The sequence below is a fragment of the Acomys russatus genome, chromosome 15, assembly GCF_903995435.1.
Source record: "Acomys russatus chromosome 15, mAcoRus1.1, whole genome shotgun sequence".
In the NCBI taxonomy this organism is placed as follows: domain Eukaryota; kingdom Metazoa; phylum Chordata; class Mammalia; order Rodentia; family Muridae; genus Acomys; species Acomys russatus.
In genome coordinates this window covers 18,064,161-18,081,457 of record NC_067151.1, presented here as the reverse complement: position 1 = coordinate 18,081,457, position 17,297 = coordinate 18,064,161, and the positions used below count along the sequence as shown (strand labels likewise).

Below are 17,297 nucleotides of genomic sequence, written 5' to 3'. Positions count from 1 at the left end.
TACTGTGGTGGAGGTGTCCATCATAACAGGGGTGAGGACCAAATGTCAGTGAGAGTGACTAGTAACTATGCGTGAGGATCACAGTTACTTATTCTCATGTAGGCAGGGCAGGATGCAGAGATGGTCCAGACAGAATCAGGAAAGGGCTATCACCATGAAGGCCCGCATCCTAGGGACCACCTCTTATAAATAAATTCCACTTTTAAAACTTTCACAGTTTTCAAAGACAGAGCCACCAGCTGAGATTCAGGCCTGCGAAGCATGAGTAGCAAGGGCCATTTTACATCCATACCATGAGGCTAAGCAATTAAAGAATGCATTATAGGCATTACCATGTCTTTTATAGAAATTTATTATTGAATAACAACAAAGATTACTTAGATGCACAAAAGTAGCTACACACACACACACACACACACACACACACACACACACACACACACACCAATAAAACCAAAGAATTCCTGAAGAAATAATCTATCTTGGGATAGCCTCCCTCTTAAAAACTTTTAGCTACAATAATTGCCAAAAGAAAGCTTTAGCACCAAATCAGGATTTCATCTTGAGAAAGAGCTGTTTAATAATTCACCTTTGCTCCATCTGCAGAAATTATCGTGACGCCAATAGCAACGCTGTTACTGGGGCGCAATGCTATCTGATGTATCGGCAAACCACACTTAGCAGAACAAATATTTCTGGCTGTAGAGAGGGAGGCTCTCCAAACACAAATTAATCTCCTTAATGCATTTTCCTTACCTTCATGAGAAATCCATTATGGGCTCTTAAGTCACACTCCGCACATTGTTAGGGCTTTATATGATGTGGGGTTGGCACGGAGCTGGTTTTTCTTTCACACTGTGGGTATAAAAACAATGAGCTGGGTGGTTTGGAGCCAGACGCCTTAACCAACTAGGTGAGAACTGGCTGCACAGAGAAGCTGCACATTCCTCACACACAAGACCTCAACCTCTGTTGAGAGATGCAAAAGTCAGTGGCAATAAGAGCCAAGTATCCAGAAGACTGCAGTTTTAAGCACCCAGGTCTGATAAACTGACTAAAGAAAAGGGTCCTGACAGAAAGCTAACTGTTTCCATCCACACTCACCTCCTTGTTGTCTGAGTACACAATGCCATAAAGAGGCCTTGAGGCAGTAGACATGGCAGACTATGCCCTTAAGGGTTCCCTATTCTTTCGGTATCACAGTGTGTCTGACCTTCACTGTTTGTGCATTTATTACAGTTTGCATAAGGTGATGGTCATTTGCTAATGCCCGGATGGACTTATCAGTCAGGTTAAAGCACAGAGTAGCTAAGGGTACAATAAACACTAGGGGATGCAAAAGTGGAGGGTGTTCTGGTGCTGTTTGACAGGACATGAAGCCAGTTACAAGAGTGTGAGGAACTTCCACACGACAGATGTGTGGTCCTTCTGAAACCGCTTACAGTTTGATGATAGAACCCTCTTCTCCTTTCTTCAGTGTCTCCAAACTTCAATGTCAAATGCAGAGGGTTTTATTTCCCTCAAATCAGAGGTCAACGATCATCTATCAGCCCAGGTGGCGATAGAACCTCCGTCTTAGCTGTGAACACAGCACCTGTGACATGTCACCTGGAGGCAGATTGCAGGAAGCCTTGCCATCACTTAAGAGACACTCCTCTTTGAAGAGCAGGAGACACAGGAACCTTCAGCATAGTTTTCCCTCAAGTATTCCTACAGCTCTTCAGAACTGCTCCTCCTCTGCAGCAGACATCAGGCCTGTGGAAGCCACTGACACCCACACGTGGGATCCATCACATCCTTTAGCTTTAGACTGAGTGTTTCCAGACATGCTGTATAAATACATCTCAGGGCCTAAACATTTGGGGGTTGCCAATCTGTAGCCTCAAACATGACTATTTCACCATGAAAGCAAGTGCTGGAGCATCAGGTGGCTATTTCCATATTCTGTGACCATTCAACTAAGGAAGGTAATCAGAACCATCTAATTAAAATTCAAAGCAGTCAAGAAGGGCTGTGCCTATGGCCTCAGAGCATTGGTTATGTAAGGTCACATAATGCTGGAATTATTTTTTTCTATTAACTATCTCCAGCAGTCTATGAATTTTCTGTTTGTCATGAACTCTAAACCCATGAAAAATCTAATGTGTGCTGTGACTTTAGTTTCCCAAACTTTGCAGTTAATGAGTTTTCTAGTGGCTAAAAGTCAATGTTCTTTTTACAGTAAAACTAGTTTTAAAAAATAAAAGAAAGTATTTTATCTCTGAAACATCAGCTTAATCGTTACTTATTTCATTTAGGGAGCACTTTCTATTCCAACTGAGCAGATAAAAATATAGAAAACAAGTAAGCTTTTCTTTCTACTCTTTGGCCACTACAGCTGACACAAATTAGGTCATGTAAATGTCTTTCTTAAATTTAAACCAACCAAACAAAAAATTCTTGAGCATTCCTACTTGCATTAATAAGACTCTAGCCATTTACCTACGTCATCAACAACCTAAGCCACGGGTGTCTGCCTTCATCCTCATCTCTGTTTGTACTACTATTCGTTCTCTTGTAGAGTCGTTTCTCTCTCCACTATTACTGGGTACAAGAGCTCAGGCCTGCTGCTTGTGTGGCACCTGCTTCACCCAGTGGACCATTTCATCAGTCCACCTGTATGTTACATGACAAGTGAGAGAAGCAGTGTAAGTGTGATTACAGGTCTTGAGATGGGACACAAGCCTGGATTATTCAGGTGAGCTCAATTTGACCACATTCGTGCCTACACTGGAGGCAGAAGTTTCAGAGTCAGAGGAAGAAGTTGCAATGATGGAGAGAGATGCCCCTGGCTTGTAAAGATGGAGTACACAGGGTACCACAAAGACGGCTCAACAGTGGAGAGCACTGGCTACTCTGTAGGCAGCCCAGGCCCAGGTCCCAGCACCCACATGAAGGCTTAGGATCCTCCGAAGCTCAAGTTTCAAGGGATCAAACCCCTTCTAACCTCCACAGGAAACAGGTACACACAAAGTAAACCGACACATAGCCATTCAGGCAAAGCATAAGCTAATGAAATAAATAAACCTGTGTGTGTGTGTGTGTGTGTGTGTGTGTGTGTGTGTGTGTGTGTGTGTGTCAAAGCTCATGATTTATTGTCTCTATAACATCGCCTTAGAAGTGGATCACCTGGCCCTTTCTCTTCTTATCGCCTCCCAGTTCAAAACGCTTGCGTCTCTTAATAGCCAGCATTCTCTTAGATCTGCAATTGGGCTCAACACACTGCATCTCAGCACACTCTTCTTTGTAGTTTTAGCCTTTTTGAAGAAAATAGGTTTAGTCTGCCCACCATAGCCACTCTGTTTCCTGTCATAACACTGCTCTCCATGAGCATATGAAGAATGCTTGCCCTTCCTGTACTGTGTCACTCTGTGGCGTTGGTGCTTGCCACATTTCCTGCAGAATGTCTGGCTGGTCATAGGACCGTTCCCCATGTTGGCGGGAGCGTTATTGCCCCAGAAAGCAAATAAACCTTTTTATTTTTTTAAGACAAAGTAAGAAGCCAGGATCATGTGAGGTTCCTGGAAGCTGAGAAAGGCAACAAAATGGACTCTTCTTGAGGATGAGGATCAGTTGCCAACACTTTGACCTTTGCTCATGCAACCCAATTTTAAACTTCTGGCCTCCAGTTTTATAGACTAATTTGTGTTGGTTTTAAGTTCCTTCATTGATGCTGTGTTGCTATAACAGAATGTATCAAGCCAATAGCTCATTTCATTTTTCAGCATATACCAGCTTCTGGTCCAATGAAGGATCTTTTCTTTAGATGCCAGGCATAGGAAACAGGGCTTCTTCTAAGCCTCTGGTCTCCTGGACTAGCCAGGCACCTAATAAACAGTTGACGAACAGATGAATTAGATTAGAAACTAAGAAGGTAAACATATTCATTTTTTTAAAAAAGGATTTAATAAGGTGACTCTCTTATTCCATAAAAAGTTAATTATTTTAAGGAATATGTCGGCTAAGCATTCTAAGTGTGCAATTGGTGTGAGCTTTTTAATCCATAGCCACCCTGTCCTATGATATATAACGCTCCTTAGAAAGACTTGAAGAGAGAGAGGAGATATGTATGAAGCCCTGACCATCTTCTTCAAACATGTTAATTTAGTAACTGGTCACCACAAACACAAACAACTTATCCATCTGAACTTCCAGAGCCTCCCCACGTGTCCAAATTTCAGGATCTACAAGGTCCCTGCATCTGAAATGGGTGAAAGTGTTATAGAGGGAGTGAACACCGGAGAGTTTCAGAAAGGTAGACGTTGCTAAGTTGGGCTCAGGACTGTGAGAATCAGTGACCTTCACTTCATACTAAAAGACGTTGATACTCAGAGCAGTAAAAGTGAAAGAAGCTTTAACCTTATAAAGTCTTTCCTTGGCCTAGACAAGGGCAAAATGGCTAGTGATGACTTGTCCAAAGGAGTGGTTATTACAGTTGCCCACGTCATTGACCCACCCTCTCTGTTTCTCATTACCTGAGCTCTTCAGGAAGGTGCAGTCCCACCGGTGGGAATCCATCATTGTCACCTCTCTAGATTCTCCATCCTGTAAGTTCAGTATGCAAAGCCTTATCTAGTGTACATCTCAGTCTCCAGGTCCCCTCCTTCTCTGAGAATAGGCTCAGTAACAAAGCTGTATGTGTTCAACCCAGGACTAACTGAGTGTGCCCAGAGGAACAAGCACCGAGAACTAGGGAAAACGGGGGTCTAGTGCCTCCTGCTAACTTGTGATTCTCTGGTGAGCTCTAAAGGTACCTCTGATCACAATGACTTGTTTCTTGTAGGATCAACCAGCTAACTCCTGCCAACAGACTTCTTTTATACCTAGTTCCTAATATCCATCAGATTAAATGCTGTGACCCTATAATAGCCCATAGTCTAGTGAGCTCCTTCAGAAAACAATGAATGAGACTATTTCATTTATGGATGATTCAAAATCCTTCATAGGACTGTGGCTGACATACACCATACCTCATCAGGAGGAATTTGAGCTTGTTTTATAGACTCTGCTAAAATATATAGCAAATTGTCAATACGTTCTTTTTTCATGTAATCAGTTGGGAAGAACCACGCTTTGGGGGTAATTTCCATTCTTGATCAAATGTCAAATATCAGGGTGGGTCAGCAGCATGCGTGTGTGATAGCCACACATGTGTATGCACATGAGTGTGAACGCCAGTACAGGATATTAGATTTTCTTTATATGTCTCTAATCCGTTGCCTTGAGACACGGTTTCTACATGAAGTGGGATCCAGGCAGGCTGATCAGTCCTTGGCACTGCTAACCCCCCACCCCCTACAATGCTGGTATGTACTGCATATACAGCAATGCCTTGCTTTGTGTATGGGTACAGAGGATTCAGACCCAGGCCTCATAGTACAGATCAAGCGCTCTTGCTCACCGCTCCAGCTCCCCAGGCCTTCTTATCAAATATAATTTTCATTGGCTGTGATTTTTAAAGGCCGTCATTATAAATGTTCTCCTGGCTAATTTGAAAGCACAATCCGCATTTACTCAAAGAAATAATTTTAGTTTCTGGTTTTGGTGATGTGTAAATATAGTGGAAACACAGTATCTTATTCAATGGCACTATCTTATTTGATACATAGCATTTATGCTCTCTTAGGAAATCTAAATTTTTCTTTCTTTCTTTCTTTTTTTGGTTTTTTGAGATAGGGTTTCTCTATGTAGCCTTGGCTGTCCTAGACTCACTTTGTAGACCAGGCTGGCCTCGAACTCACAGCGATGAACCAACTTCTGACTCCCAAATGCTGGGATAAGCATGTGCCACCACAGAAGTCTAAATTTTTATTTGGGTGTTTCTATGTTAACTTGAATTTTTACAAGGTACCATTTGTTTATGCATGTCTTGAAAATATGTTGTATCTATTAATTTGATACTGTTCCTCACTTTAAATATGAAAGGAATCATTTCCAACATTAACAAGATTGGTGTTAAATTAGTATTGGGTTCCCAACCCTCTTGCTCACTGGCTTGGTCTTACAATGACAGTGTCTTATTAAAAAAAAAAATCCCTACATAAGAACAAGATGTGCTAAGGTCTTTGAATGCATTTCACTCTGAATGCATTTCACTCTGAATGCATTTTCCTGATAGGAAGGAAAGTGAGCACCATTATAAGTCTCATTTTCCATAGTGGTGATGCAACATCCTAAGTGTCTGCTCTACCTCCACATTCCCAATACTGGGCTTGGACATTTCCTCCTTTATACTATGGATTAAATGTACAGGCTCTGTCATAGGCTTCCATCTTATCACAGGGATGCTCCTGCCCACAGTTTCTCTTCTCTGTGCTCCCTCATTTCTCTCCGTGTTCCTTCTCCTACCCTGTTCCCTCTCGTCAACGGCTTCTGCTGTCTATTCTTTTTCCCCTTCTGAGTGAGATTTAAACATCCCGCATTGGGTCCTCCTTGGAACTTACCTTCCTTGGGTCTGTGAATTGTAGTGTGGTTATCCTGTACTCCATGGCTAAAATCTGCATATAAGCAAGTACATATCATGTGTGTGTTTCTTGATATGAGTTGCCTCACTCAGGATGATTTTTTTTACTTCCATCCATTAACCAACGAATTTCATGATTTTCTTGTTTTTAATAGCTAAATAGTATTCCATTGTATAAATGTACCACAGTTTCTTTGTCCATTCTTCAGTTGAGGGACATCTAGGATGTTTCCAGATTCTGGCTATTACCAATAAAGCTTCTATGAACATAGTTGAGCAAGTATCCCTATTGTATGGCAGAGCATCTTTCTGGGAGGGTATGGGGGTGGCTCTAGCTAAGACTCCTAGTATCATGGTTCATGAAGACTGAAAAGGACACTCTCTAACTAGACAGGAGTCTTAGTGGAAAGAGGGAAACACCAACATACCCACAAGAACATCACCACATAATTTACCATGCCTACAAGATGTACAGGGATAAAGGTAGAGCAGAGATTGAGGGACTGCCCAACCAATGCCTGGTCCATCCTGAGACCCACCCAATGGGAAAGAGCAAACCCCTGACACTATTAACAATACTCTGCTATGTCTGCACACTAAGCCTAGCATAGCTGTCCTCTGAGAGGCTCCACTCAGCAGCAGATTGAAACAGATGCTAAGACTCGTAGCTAAACATTGGGCAAAGCATAGAGAGTCTTGTGGAAAAAGTGGAAGGGAGGAGAGAAGGATCTGGAGGGAACAGAATCTCTACAAGAAGACTAACAGAGCCAACGTACCAGGCCCCAGAGGGGCTTGCAGAGACTGAAGCACCAATCAGGGACGGCGCATGGACTGGACCTAGGTCCTCTACATAGATGTAGCTGATGGGCAGCTCATGCTTCATGTGGGTCCTCTAGTAAGGGGAATGGAGGCTGTCTCTGACATGGACTCTGTTGTGTCCTTTTTCATCACTACCCCCCTAGTGCGGCTGACTTGCCAGGCCACAAGGGAAGAGAATACTGACTGGATGTGCTGAGGTGGGTTGGTAGGCAGGACTCCCCTTTTCTGAGGAGTATGGGAGGTAGGATAAGGGAAAGAGAAAAGGTAGGCCTTTGGGAGAAGGGCGAGAGGGCTACAATCTAGATGCAAAATGGCTAAACAAACAAACAAATAAATAAGCAAACAACATTCACAAGCTTGAACCTGCTCGCCAGGCTCCAGGACCCTATCAGATCTGTATCCCCAGCCCACTGTATGTACGTCTCCATAAGAGAAAACAATACTACAACACAAGGAAAACCCTTAAACCCTAACTTTCCCACTTCAAAGAGGAGACTGATGATAAAATATGTCAAATGGTGTTTCCTTTGAATGTTTTAATGAAAGTCCCAGGAACACAGATCTATTTTACTGCCAGAAAGAAAATACTCATCCCAGAGAACTCAAAATGGAAAAACTTTCCCTAGCATCCAAGACTCATAGAGGCAGTCCCCTGGGATACAGGGAGCTTGACGGAACTCCAGTGCTATTCAAAAACATTTTCTGTGCTCTGTCAGTATTGTCCAAAATGTCAGGCTTTCTTCAGCTTTCTATGCCTGGAAAGGGCAAACTTTTGTCAATTATTTAGCATCAGAAAAGGTACATCTTCTTCCAATGGGAGTGATTTAACTGCAACTGTTAGAATCCAAAGATTGTAGCAAAGATGTCAAATACACAGGGCACATTTTCAAACACCTGATCTGCTTCCAGGCTGCCTTACTTAGCCGACTGAAATCGGCCCCAGACAAAATCAAATGGCATAGCTTAAACTGTGACCTTGGGGTGGGGGGGGGAGGAAATTGTTGTCGATATGTGAAAATAAAATAGTCTTTAAGCCAAAAGCACACACAGGGAGCTGGCTCAGCACTTAAAAGCACTGACAGCTCTTGCTGAAGACCCAGCTTCAGTTCCAGCACCCAGAGGACAACTCCCAATCAGTCATCTGTACCTCCAGCTACAGGGAATCCAAGGCCTTCTTATTGCTACCATGGGCATGACTCACATGTGAGCAAGCATACATGCAAGCAAAATAACATACAAAGAGTAAAAGTAAGTAATAAAAATTGTAAATACTGTGCATGGAATTGTTGAACGCAATGTTTTGAAAGTTTGTTTGAGAGGCTGAGTTCAGAGTCTCTAGTCTAACTTCTCAATGCCCCGGAGTTTTGAAACAATAAGCAGATTAGTTTACTTCGATTCTGTGGAGTGTTGCTCATTGTTCCAGGTTTTTGTGACAGTCACTGCAGGGATCTGTACCTCAGAAAAATAGATTCCTAACCCTTTGATTCTTTCCCAATTTAAAAAAAAAAAACGCAAGTGTTATGGCAGTTAGGAAAACCCTCTGGAGTCTACATGGTCCCACGCACTACTCAGTTCCTGTTGAGTTATTTGCTACGTTCAGAAAACCGGTTTGTTCTGCGCCAACCTGCACATACTTAATCAATTGAAGAGGTTTCCAGTGTTATTGTTGCACATAAAACACGGATAGCTAATTAGCCTCTGTTGAATATTTAATGTGCTCCTCTGTAATACAGCTTTTAATGATAGACAGTAAATCAAACTGATATTACAGGAAGTGGAGCCTGCAAACCAGTGCTTCTCTCTTGCTGCCAGAGGGAAGTAACAACCGCCGTGGGTTTCATGAGGCATCAATAATTCACTCAACAGATAGCACTGTGTGCCACCAAAAATAGTACTCCTTTGCACTCACTTGCCTGGAGATAAAGGTGAAATTACAGCTTTCTATGTTAGTCTATTTCTATTACTTAGACACCAACACATTTCAGTACAGCAAGCTTGAGTCGTAAGAGAATACAAAAGGTTATTCTGTGAATTCAAAAATCGCACCATGTTCCTATTTCAATTTACGTCAAGACCACCTTGGGTTACTAAAGCCAGAAGCTAGTCTTACTCAGATCTTTGTTTCATTCACTTGAGTTTCCACTTGAGTATGCTTTTTGAGAGTGACCTGTGACCAGATGGCCTTACTGGCTCATCCCAAAGCATTTTCTCTCTTTCTCACACCCATTGGTCCTTCCATTCCATGCCATTGACAGATTGATTTTGAGTCTTTACAACAAAAGAGATTGACAAATGCCAAGGGACTGTGCTCTTCAATGTCCTGTTCTAAAGTGCCACACATATCCAGTCATGTTTACCTGGGTGAAGTTTTCACATGGCCAGCCCTGCCGCCAGTAAGCTAAGAAGGTACACTGTGCAGCTGATTATAGTCCCTGCAGGAAGTACAACCACCTTGGAAATATATAGCCAATGCTGCAGGTACATTTTGTGTGTGTGTGCATGTGTAAGTATGTATATATGTATATATACGTATGTGTGTGTATGTATACACTTATATACATACATACATAGATGTATGTGTGTCAATATGTGCACATGTGTGTGTGTATATATATACACACACATACATATGTGTGTATTTGTGCCTAAGAGCATGTATAGTGTGTATGTGTCTGTCTGTATATATGTGTGTATTCATGTAAGTGTGTATGAGTGTGTGCATATCTATATGTGCCAGTCCTCAGGTGTCTTCCACCTTGATTTTGAGGCAGGATACCTCACGGGCCTGGAACTGACTGTCCAGAGAGCCCAGAGCCGCCTGTCTCCACATCTCAACAGCAAAAACAATCTGAGGCCTCATCATTGTGAGGCAAGCACTTTACCAGCTGAGCTGTCCCCAGCCCACCGTAAATAAGTTTCTAAAGTGAACTTATCCAACTTGTTCCTGATTCCAAAACTAAGGTCCCAAGTGCTTACAGGGACATTGAGTGGATGTGGCATAAAATAGGGAATATTGCCAACAATTACAAGAATAACACTGACACATATTCTCATGTCACTACAATAGACTAAAATCCTCAACAAATTTATACATCAAATGCCATATAGAAGTAATGGAAGGGTAGAGATTTTGTTAGATTATTATTCTAAGCTACAAGCTTATCGACATTATGATACGGTAGAAAATCGCTGATTTCCTGTCCTTAAACTTGGGTACACAGAAAATCTGATGTTAAATATTATTGCAATATCATAAGATAATGTATAAATGGTATAAATTTTTTGAAAGATATAGAATGGTAACATTATTCAATATTGCACATAAGGAAACAGGAATATGAAAACCCTTTGTACAAGGCATTTTTAATTCTAAGCATACACTCCTTGAGAGTCATTGCACTATTTTAAAAACCTCGTACTGCTTACCAAATTCCACGGCAGTGTCAGAGCAGGACACTGTTCCAAGTATGAGGTCACCTGTCAGCCTGCAGACCTATCATGCGAAGCCTCAAAAATAGGGAAAGCACAGCCCAAGAAGAGGAACTGGCACCTAGCTGACATCAGAACCAGCAGGAGGCACCCAGAGCTCCTCCCATAGACCAAGCAAAACCACTCCTGGAACTATGAGATCACGTGACCCTGCACAGACTGTGTGTTAACTACTGTGAGATCCTATAGCATAAAGTCAATGTTCTGGGAGAGCAGACACTTCTCTGCACCACACAGCAGTTCTCCGAGGGAACTGCACACTCACCACCTATATTGCTCGGTAAAGCCAGCAAGCAGAAAAAGAAAAGCCAGTCAAGTCATTTAACTTTGAAACAGTCCTCTGGGCTGACGCATGGCTCAGAAGATAATAATTGTGTTGTGTGCAACTCTGAGGCCCTGAGTTCTTTCTATCCCAGATACCCGTATGAAGGAGAGGTAGACCATGGTTCGGAGGACTGTCTTCTGACCTCCACACACATGTTGTGGCATGGCACATACCTGCACCCTCTAAGTATACATGTAATAATAATGTTAAATTGGAAATGCTTTTTTCTTCTTGTACTCTGTTTCTTGAAAAATGGGGCTTAAGCATCTCATCATCTATCCTTACATATACAATAGAGAATTCCTATAGAAAAAGTATTAAACAATTACTTTCAAGGGAATTCCAACTCAGTTTTTAAAATTACACTCTCTTCATCTGGGAAATGATGTATCCAGGCTTCAAAAACTTTTAGCAGCAAATACACACACGTTAGAGCTCTGCAGAAGCTGAAGCACCTGGGAGGCAGCTCAACCGTCATGATTTCCCTTTCTTTCCGCATGTGTGTCCACACAGACTTTCAAATCCAGTGTCTTCATTTCTTAAGGATTGAAGACCCAGCCACTCAGAGAATGAAAACCCAACTGACCTTTGGTAGGGAAGAGCTGTGAATGAGACAGAAGCTGAGGCTGGGCAATTGCTCTATAAAATTAATACCAAGGGTTTGCAGAGAGTGTGAGAAGCAGCAGAGGCATCAACTGAGCAGAGCAACCCACCCCTAGGAAATCAGGAAGACACACACTGACTTTCTTTGTGAAGGTGAAGTCTTTTTTTTTTTTTTTTTTTAAGATTAATTAATTTATTTTATGTACCTGAGTGTTATGTTTGCATGTACACCTGCAGACCAGAAGAGGGCATCAGATCTCATTATAGATGGTTGTGAGCCACCATGTGGTTGCTGGGAGTTGAACTCAGGACCTCTGGAAGGGCAGACAGTGCTCTTACACATTGAGCCATCTCTCCTGGCCAGAATGTGAATTCTTTTATGTGCTGTGTTCTGAGAACTTTCTGAGGCCAGGCCTTGCCTTGCCCTTTTCATTCCCTGTTGGTGAGTTTTTTCAGGTTTGCTTCTAACAACTCTGGGATGTCAGTTTCCTAAACTCTGCTGAGATGAGAGGAACAACAAAGCGGGTAAGCTCCGCCACTCCACAGATAAACACACAGGAGGAGAGAGGAGGGCAAAGGCCAGCAGACACCCCGTGTCCCCAGGTGGCTTTACAGTGGGCAGAGTTGGTTTGTGTTTGGAAACCCCAGTGTCACTGATGGCAATGTAAATTGTTTTTCAAATTAGCTGACACCGGGCCCTAGGAGACCTGAGATTTGAAAGCAATATAGTTCTCAAAAAGCAAACAAATAAAAAGAAAAACGGCTCCAGAAGCCTCCCACTATTCACAGTAAAGCTGACGGGCAATAATTACTAATATGCTTTCACAGCTTCCCTCATTGGAGCAATGATTCTTTCCATGACTGAGATTATTTAGCATCCTGGCACTTAGGAAAGACAGGGAACTAAGTGCCCTAGAATCCTTATGCCGTCCGCATCACCTTCCATGTCTGCCTGGAGTGCAACCATTCTGGTTACAAACTACAAAGGAAAGCCACCTCGTGTCAATATCAGAGTAACCTTACCTACATAATGGACCACCAAGGATTCTTGCAAAGAGTACTTTCGATAAGAACTGTTTGAAGCTGTGAATGCACAATCTGGATTCTGATAAAGATATGTATATATTCTGAACATAGGTAGAAAAGTGATTCTAAACCAGAAAGAAGATGTCTAGAGCATGGGGGAGGTGAGAACAAGAGAGGGTAATATGAATAGCTTGAAAACAGAAGAAGAACTCGCGATGAGGGAAGAGAGACGCCAATAAGAAGGGGAGATAGGAATAAGAGAGAACACTTGGGAAGAGAATGAGAAAGATTAAAATACAGTGGTATATATGCATCAGTATGCCACAGCAGAATTCATTTTTTCATACACTAACCAAAATAATAATAATAATAATAATAATAATAATAATAATAATAATAATAATAATAATGTGAGATCCTTTTTTACTCTCATAGAACAGAAAAGAAAAAGGGCAAACGCTATCAATATCCCTGCCATTCCTGTTCATCTTTGCTCTTACCAGGTTGTGTTCCACCCATCAACGTGTTGGACCTAGATAGAATTTCACGATTTTTACATTGGCCTCCCCAATCAGCCCAAACCAATACATAGGAAAAACAGAACCAGCAAAATATAATCTGGGTGAAATAGCAGCTAGTACTCCTCACATTTTAGCCAGCACCCACCACTGATTTTAATACTCTCTGCCTTGAACAGAGAGATTCTTTGCAACAGAATACAAATATTGGGTATGTTCCTCATGTGTCCAAGATGATTTAATCTTTTCACACACCTGCCAGGAATGACAGTGTGCTCCACGGGATATAATTTCCTTTCACCAGATACTGTAGAGAATATGGACAATGTGTGCTGCACAGCTGTTAGGAGTCAGGAAGCATGGCTCTAAGCAGCCATGCCTAGCATCAAATACTGGCCTAGCCACAGCCTATAGCACATAGGAAGAGCAGATGAGGCAGCCTAGATTCAAACAGAAAGCCATCAGTCCCTCACTTTCAACTACAGAGTATATGGCAGCCTGAAGGCCAATGGTTTCCACTTGCAAGTCAAGCAGGCAACGTATGGTGAGGATGTCATCTACCTATTTTGTAGCTACCACATGGTAACATCTGTTGCCATTGCTGGACACGGGACTTCTCTCATCTGTTGATAGGCAACTAAGTTACAGAAACAAAATGGGCAATTAAACTAATTTTACGGATATATTTAAATGCCATGCCTCTTAGAACATTTTTGATGGGAGTTATGCATTGGGTGAAGATTTTTTTACATGCATGGACAGTTTGATGACGTTGTAGTTTACCCAAATTAAGGGCTTTATGAATATTTGGTGAGTGAGTGAAGGAGGTACCCTCTTGAGAGCAGGTAACTTCATGGCAGGCACCTTGTGTTTGGAGGCAAAATTCCAGGAGACTTTGCGATTAGTGCTTATGTATATCTGCTCTAATTTTTAAATGGTTTTGAGCAATTAAAATATGGTTGAAATTTGATGACCTGCTATATAAAGAAACTCCAGATGGCTTGTAAAGCCAGTAGTCACACTTTAACGCAGCCTGTGGGTCTGCCTGCTGTGAGGCCCATGTCCTCATTTCCAGTGGCTGTTCTGTTTGCACACCTTCTCAGGCTGTAGGGCCTACAATTTGTCCCAGTGTGGTTCTTCATTCCCCTCCCCATGCGGAGGGAGACTTCTCTCTCTGCTATGCTCCTGGCAGTTCCTTCTTTTTCAAATCTTTGTTTTACTCTTCAGTCTGCAGAGGCCTTCCCTGAGCCTCCTTGGTAGCAGCCCCTTCCAGTTTCCTCCCTCCTACCAAGTCTCAGAAACATCATTTTAGAACCAAGTGAACATCAACGTTGCTGTCCCCGAATCCACCCTCTTTAAATCTTTGGCTTCAAATAGTCAGAATTCTTTCTTGTCTCACTATCACCACAACTGTCAAAAATACTCAAGCTTCAATTATAAAAATTATGTCATGAGTCTCTTTAGATGTTAATCTACTTAAAACATCCTTATTGCCTTTGTAGGGCCTATGTCTAAACAGTTTGTTGCTATTTCCCTTCCTGTATTACCAAACCCTATTTGTATATTGACATATTTTTTAAAAAACACTTTATTATATTCATTCATTTGTGGATATGGGTGTGAGTGAGTGCACCTGTACCACAGGGCTCATTTGGAGGTCAAAGAATGAAGCTTACAGGACTCAGCTCTCTTCTTCCACCATGTGGGTTCCAGAAATCTATCTCAAGTCATCAGGTTTCGCAGGAAGTACCTTAGCCTGCAAAGCCATCTCAGCAGCCATATGTATTGATATTCACAAAGCAATCTTTATTGGGGGGGATTATTGAAATCATCTTACCTTACTAGAGCACAAAACGTTATTTTTTTTAACATGCCCATGCAATTGCTTTCCAAATGTTTTATTAGTCCTAACTTTGAAACATGTTGTCAAGTCACACTTCTAAGCATGTAAAAAACACTCCCATGTCTGATAAGACAGTCAGCTGGCTTTCTCCTTCTAATCCCATCCACTATTCAATGATCTCTCTGTTGGAATGATTTACTTATCAAACAAAACAAAACTGAGGTTAGTATACCCCCCTCAAGTAAAACCAAGTTTTCCAATACCATTAAAAATCCAATCAATATTTACTTCTAAAAATTTCATTCTTAGAATTCAGTCTCTAGGAAACCCATCTTAGATTCTTTTTCTGTGATGAAATACCCTGAGAAAAGCAATGTTAGGTGCAGAAAGGCTTATTTCAGTTACCAGTTCAAAGTTACAGTTCATTATGATGGGGAAGTCAGGGTAGCAGGGCCTTAGATGTTGATCACATCGCACCTGAGAGCAGAGAACAAAGAAGGCCTGCAAGCTACTGCCCAGCTCAGTATCTCCATTTACACAGCCCAGAATGAAAGAAGATTTATAACACTTCTCAAACTGTTAAAAAAAAAAAAAAACAGAAACTGAAGGAGCAGTCTCATATTCCTTCCATGATGCCAACATGACTGTAATATCAAAATCAAGTAAAGATAAAACAAGAAAAGCAAACTACAGGCCAACGCTTCAGGGGAATGTAGAGTAAACATGCTTAATAAAATGCTTGCAAGCAGAAGACAGACATACATTAAAAATGTATTCACCATGACCAAGTTGACTTTATCCCTGAAATTCAGTGATGGTTCACCATATGCAAGTCAATAAACATAATAAACCACATAAATAGACTTAAAGACAAAATAACACGATCATCTAAATAGATACAGAAATTCAACAGGGCTTCATGGAAAAAAAATCCTAGAAAACGGAGGGCTAGAGGGAACATACTTCAACATAATGAAACTATATGTGAGAAACCCACAGCCTACATCATTCTAAATGGGGATTGAAGCAACATCACCGAAGTCAATATTCAGATAATGATGTCCATTATCCCCTCCTTTCTTTCAATATTTTACTTAAAGTACTAGCTACAACAATAAGGAAAGAGAAGAAAATTAAAGGGAGGCAACGAGGGAAAGAAGACATCAAACTATTCCTATTTACAGATGACATGATACTGCACGTCAGAGATCCTCAAATTCTGCCAGAAAACTTCTAGAAATGCTAAACAGTTTTGGCAATGTGGCAGCGTAGAGAATCAATTTGCAAAAACCAATGGTTTTTCTATACAGCAACAATAAATATAAAGGGAAAAAGATCACATTCCCATTCTCAGTAACTTCAAAGGGTTATAAGCAAAGCTAACCAAGGAGCTGAAGGACATGAGCTGATGTGACAAGAAAGCCCCTTTCAAAGGACATGCTTTCATGGTACCAGAAAAGGTGACATGGAAGACTAAAAGGGATAGAATCAACAGTCTGCATCTTCCTATCTGTGGCATCTGTGAACCCAGCAATGGGCCAGCCAGCATGGCACAATAACCCCAAAGGCCCAAATACCTTGATGGTAACCAACAGCTCTCTAAATGGTCTTAAGACCTGCTCAACAAGAGGAAAAACATGCCTTGTACTAACCAACTGCTCAGGGTTTATGAAGTCATGAACGTTGAAGGAGAATCTGCCACTACCACTTTACTGAAGCCACATAGTGCCTGACCACATTCTAAAGATTTATTCGTACACCCACAGACAAGTATGGTTCTCACTTACTCAAAGACACTTCTTTCTGCAACAGACAGAGACCACTACAGAAAACCACAAGCAGTCAAAAGTCAGCATTGTGGATCCCAGTCTCTGGGATATATCTACAAGCCAACTCCTGCACCTCAGGCTCATGGAACATTATGGAAGAAGAGGTGGAAAAATTGTGAGAGTCGGAGGAACAGGGTGCTTGCTGTGAGATTGTCTCTTAGGAATATTAGAAGCTACCATAGTGTCTCACCAGCATGACTGCCTAAATGTGAACTGAACCAAAGGACATGCTAACATGGACAGGAAAAACCCGGGAGGCCTCAACCCTACACACAGAACATTAGCAACTAAGGAATGCTGAGGGAGGCAAATAGTCTTCCCCAGGGGCTAGCACAGCAATTGG

The 17,297-nt window shown here is 41.7% G+C and overlaps 1 pseudogene; it reads right to left on the bottom strand.

The window, feature by feature from the left end:
• Nucleotides 1-3,153: 3,153 nt before the first annotated feature.
• Nucleotides 3,154-3,473, bottom strand: LOC127198896 (60S ribosomal protein L36a-like; annotated as a pseudogene).
• Nucleotides 3,474-17,297: the final 13,824 nt, after the last annotated feature.